At 40.3% G+C, this 5882-nt stretch overlaps 1 pseudogene; it reads left to right on the forward strand.

The window, feature by feature from the left end:
- The first annotated feature begins 2153 nt into the window (after nt 1-2153).
- LOC101644533 overlaps nt 2154-5882 on the forward strand; it is an 11833-nt pseudogene continuing 8104 nt past the window's right edge.

A 5882-nucleotide genomic window follows, 5' to 3' on the forward strand; every position in this document is an offset into this window, starting at 1 on the left:
CTCCTCACCTACCATCTCCACTATTTCAATTACCATCACCCTACTGAGAAATATCAATGAGTTGCAAATTTTAATCTCAAGCTTCAAAAATTTCTACATGAACATTTAATAAAAGTCCCTACTATTCTGTACAAATTTCTATCAGTAAAAGAATAACAATAGTAACAATAATAATTTTATTTAAACACAAGCACATTGATCCGTCTTTTGTTTTCTAACATCAGTTGCCCACAGAATGACAATTTTTATTATTACCGTCTTACAGAAGAAAAAAAGATATAAACCATATACTCAACAAAAATTTGGAAAATATGTGAATAATGCCTTTAAATATGTGAATAATTAGAATGCTGGGAGGCGAATTTGTGTCAATTACATGCATTTATAGCTTGGAATATTAAAAATAAATATTGAAACCATAGTCCGAAGTGTGAATTTCAGGCACCACCCTCCCACTAACTATATACATCATTACCTTGGACTTCCTTTCCTCGTGGTGGCAAATAGGAATTAAAATAATTTCTAATTCATAGGCGTATAGTAGAAACACATAAAAGTGCCATGTTGGGATGGGATCCAGCTCAAATATTTGTTACTGTTAATTTGGATTAAAAATACCAAATTAGGTCCAAATCCGACTTTCCCAAACCTCAAATTATTATATCTGCTTGGATCTATGCATTATTATAGGACTTGCTCCTGCTTGACAACATACACATTGAGTACTTCGGATATGTTGTCAGGAGAGACCAGGCCCTGGGAAAGGACACCAGGCTTGGCAAAGCCGAGGAGCAGCATGAGAGGAAGGCCCTCCCGGAGATGAATTGATACAGGGGCTGCAACAATGGGCCCAAGCAGCATAGGAACCATTGGGAGGGTGGCCCAGAACCTGGAAGTGCTTGCTTCTGTTATGGACAGGGTCATGATGGGTCAGATAACACCTAGCAGCAACATAGACAGCATGAGAAGAGGCTCTCTACTCCTGTAAAGAGTTAAAGTCTGTGAAACGCACTGGGCAGTTCTGCCCTGTCCTATAGGGTCACTGTAAGCCAGATCCAACTCCATGGCAGCGAGGGGAAAAAAGAAAAGAACAAAAGAAAAATATACACCCATCCTTTGATGATCATCAACAACAAAAGCCGACTCCACAGGATGTAAGTAACATTCATCCTTCATTTCTGACTAGCTGTGGCCAGAAACCTCTCTCTGGAGCATAACTGGGCCAGGCATCCTCAGTGGACTCCTAATTCCCCTTCTCTGGCTCACCTGTTTCCAGTCACTCCGTGCCAGATGTTGTGGTTCCCCGAAGTTCCCATGGGAACCCTCGAAGCCCCTTTGGAACACTGCTTTCTGGTGCCTGCTCCTGGAGAAACTTCAGGAGAAGAGGCTTTCAATAAAGTAACAAGAGACCATTGTTCCAATGACAAAATGCTATATACTCTACTGAACATATATGCCAAGGTTTCTTGCATGAAGAGTCTATGTTAACAATGAGAGTCTACCTCACACTAGTACGGACAGCAAAACGCAAGCGCCCCTGAAAATAACAAGTGCTGGAGAGACTGCAGAGAGATTGGAACCTTCATATACTGCTGGTGAGACTGGGAAAGTGTACAACCACTGTGAAAATCAGTATGGCAGTCCGTCAAACAACTGGGAATAGAAAGTCCACACAAGCTAGCAATCCCTCCGCTGTATAAACACCCTAAAGCAGTAAAGTCATAGCGAGAATAGATGTATGCACACCCAGGTTCATCCCGGCACTATTCGTGATCGCTGGTAGATGGAAACAATCCAAAGCCCATCGGTGGAGGAATGGATCAATTAACTTTGGTCCATACACACACTGCAGTATTATGCATTGCTAAATAATAAAGATGAAACTGTGAAGCACCTCACGACATGGATATACCTTCAGAATATTATGCTGAATGAAATTAGTCAACCCCAAAAGGGCAAATACTATATGAGACAAATGATATAAAGGAAAAATCAAGACAAAGGTTTTCAGAACAAAATATTTGGTGGCTGGGGAAAACAAAGGAGGGAAGGTGAAGCAAAAGGCCAGGAGGTACACTGATGTTAACAAGTGTGGAGGGGGAAGTAGTACACATGCGAGGGAGGAAAGCAGAGGAAGGGAGGCAGGGCAAGATATGAAGGTGAGTTGGACACTTTCCCAGTCTCACCAGCAGTATATGAAGGTTCCAATCTCTCTGCAGTCTCTCCAGGGTGAGTACCGCTGGTCTAGTAGGAGACAGGGATGAGCCATCAGGCTCCAAACAAGATAGATATAAGATCAAATTAAGTCCAGAATGCTAGGGGCCTTGTGAAGAGCACCTGTGCTGAGAAATTAGGAAAAGAGTTCCCTGGAAAATACTAGACTTGCATGTTGAATAGGAGTTAGTCAGGTGGAGGTAGCCAGTTTATGGCGAAGGCAAAACTCGCTGCCATTGAGTCCATGCCGATGTACAGCTACCCTGTAGGAAAGGGTAGAATTGCCCCCCTTGAGTTTGCGAACCTCTGTTTACGGGAGTAGAAAGTCCCGCAACTGGTGGTTTCGAACTGCTGACTTTGAGGATCTCAGCCCAACACATAACCACAAAGGGATAGACAAAGTGGGAGAAGGCAAGCACAATGAGAGAATACCAAACTAAGGGAATGTAGGTTATGGCTGGGAGGCAACAGAGAGAAAGGCTGACTCAGGGATCTCAATGGTTCTATAGGCTCCAGCATAGAGTATGAAGGGGTGGGAGAGGGAGAAGGTCATGGTAATTAGATTAAAACTTGAACTCTAGCCACAGGGCAATGAAGCATCAAAACGAAATATAATAAAAGGAAAAGGGATGGGCTAGAATTTTAAATTGTCACAAATATCCTGCAAATTAATGTGACTATAGAGACCGGAGTTTACTTTGGCAGTCTCTAGAGAAGCAGGAATGATAACAGGAATACAACAAGGATTATAAAGATCTACTTAATAATAAGCGTTAAAGGATCATTCATTCTTTTTATCTCTCACTGACCTTTGGGGCACTGATATTTTTGAGTGAAATGGTATTTACACAATGAGATAGTTTTTACAGAGAGTAAAATCGTATTAAGGCTAAGAGGATTTAGGAGCTCTGGGATATATCATAATTGTCTTCATCATCTATCTAGTGCTGCTATAACATAAATACCACGAGTCAGTTGCTTTATTTCTCACAGGTTAGGAGGTAACAAGTCTGGATTCAGGAAACAGGTTTAGGGGAGGCTTTCTTTTGCTGTTGGCTCTGGGGGGAAGTCCTGGTCTGTTCTCAGCTTCTGGAACTGTGGTACCTGGTGATCAGCAAGTGACATGGCATCTCTCTTCCCCCAACTGCACTTGCTCTCTTCCTTACTAAAACTGATCCTTTCATAGGCAGAAAAAAATTGACTCAAGACACACCCTATAATAATACAGCTTCATTAACACAAGAAAGAAAACTCATTCCAAACTGATTGGTTTAACAGGTGTACTGAAAACTCACTGCCATGGAGTCAATGCTGACTCATAGCAACTGTCCTTGGGTTTCTGAGACTGCAACTGTTTACAGGAGTAGAAACCCCAGTCTTTCTCCGGGGAAGGTGCTGGTGGTTTTGAACTGCAAACCATGAGGATCGCACCCAGACGTGTAATCACTGCATCACCAGGGCTCCTTTTCACAGGGGGTTAGGATTTATAAAACATATTTTGAGGGGGGACACAATTCAATCCACAGCACAATTCATCTGAGATGAAACTAGATCACAGAATCTTTTTGGATAACAATTTTGATACTGAAATAGCTATCTAAAAACTTTGAAATGTATACAACAATATTTGAACATGATAGCGGACTCATCAATAAATGGCTTTTGGGTAACTGAAATATGGGAGAAAACATACTAAAATAAATTCCAGATGAGTGAGGAACTTAAATATTTAAAAAAATAAAATAGCAGAAAATAAAAAAAATTGTTTGTCCTATCATCTCAGTAAGGAGCGATTTAGGCCCCAGTGAGAGAAATTGCAAAGGCAAAGAACATGTTTGATTATGTAATAATTTAGCAAATGCTGAGACACTAAGGCACAGAGGTGATAAAAGAGTAAGGTTTTCCCAATTCTATTCAGATGCAAGACTAATTTTTTAAATATCATTTTATTGGGAGCTCTTACAGGTCTTATAATAATCCACAATTCGCTTAGATCAGCCATAATTGTATAATTGCTGCCACCATCATTTTCAAAACATTTTCTTTCTTCTTGAACTCCTTTATATCAGCTCCCCTTTATCTCCCCCCACACCCACCTTACCCCCAATAACCCTTATTATATATATGCCACATCCTACCCTATCCAATGTATCTGTTTACTTACAATTCTGTTATTCATTCCCCTCTAGTGGGGTTATACAGTCATCATTGCTATCAGCTCCTCCTTACCCCCCTTACCCAACCCTACCTCTCTTCCTGTACCCTCAGAGAACCATTTCTCTTATTTCTGTTTCTGAAGGGTTATCTATCTTGAATTCCATGGGTAGAACAATCTTAATTATACAAATGAACCTATGCAGGTCTAACAAGATTGATGAGGTAAAACTAAGACTATAATAATAAGGGGAGGAAATATTAAAGAACTAGAGCATAGTTATGTGTTTCATCATTGCTATACTGTAACCTGGATACATAATCCCTTCTATGTGGCCCTTCTGTGAGGGACTGTCCAATTATCTTCCAGATGGGTTTTGGGTCTCTATTTTGTCTATGCTCCTTCATGTCCATTTGTTTGCTTGCTTTTGAACTTCTGATACCTATTCCCATTGACAACTCATGATCACACAGACTGGTGTGCTTCTTCTATATAGGCTTTTTTGCTTCTCTGATAGATTGATGGCTACTTGCTTAAGACCTTTAAGACCCCAGATGCTATATCTTTTAATAACTGGGCACCATCTTGACCTCATTTGCTTATATACACATTTTGTCTTCAGTGATGGTGTCAGGAAGGTGAGTATCATACATTGCCACATTATTAGAAAAAAACATTCTTTCATTGAGGTAAGATTTAAGTAGAAGTCCCAAGTCCATCAGCTTCCTTGTTGTATTTGCATATATAAAAATACATCTATCTTTATATATTTACATATATACATATCTATATTTATACCTATATATAATTCTTTTTTTAATAATAACAATACCTTTTTATTAGTTTCCTATGCATTTATATTGTTTTACAAACTGGAGATCATGTCCTGCCTGCTGTTGTGAAGTGTTTGTTTTGTTTTATTAATGTAGGGTTTTTTTTAATCATTTTATTGGGGGCTCATACAACTCATCATAATCCATACATACATCAATTGTGTAAAACACATTTATACATTCATTGCCCTCATAATTCTCAAAACATTTTCTCTCCACTTAAGCCCCTGGCACCAGCTGCTCATTTTCCCACTCCCTCTTCCTCCCCACTCCCTCATGAACCCTTGATAATTTATAAATTATTATTATTATTTTGTCATATCTTACACAGTCTGACACCTCCCTTCACCCACTTTTCTGTTATCCATCCCTCAGGGAGGAGGTTATATGTAGATCCTTGTAATTGGTTCCCTCTTTCCAATCCACCCTCCTTCCACCCTCCTAGTACCGCCACTCTTGGCACTGGTCCTGAAGGGATCATCTGTCCTGGATTCCCTATGTTTCCAGTTCCTATCTGTACCACTGTCCGTCCCCCAGGAGGAGCTTATGTATAGATTCTTGGAATCTGTTCCTCCTTTCTCCCTCACCTTCCCTCCACCCTCCTAGTACCGCCACTCTTGGCACTGGTCCTGAAGGGATCATCTGTCCTGGATTCCCTATGTTTCCAGTTCCTATCTGTA

This window comes from Echinops telfairi, unplaced genomic scaffold (genome assembly GCF_000313985.2).
Source record: "Echinops telfairi isolate 266 unplaced genomic scaffold, ASM31398v2 ScPeMD7_443;HRSCAF=831, whole genome shotgun sequence".
NCBI lineage: Eukaryota > Metazoa > Chordata > Mammalia > Afrosoricida > Tenrecidae > Echinops > Echinops telfairi.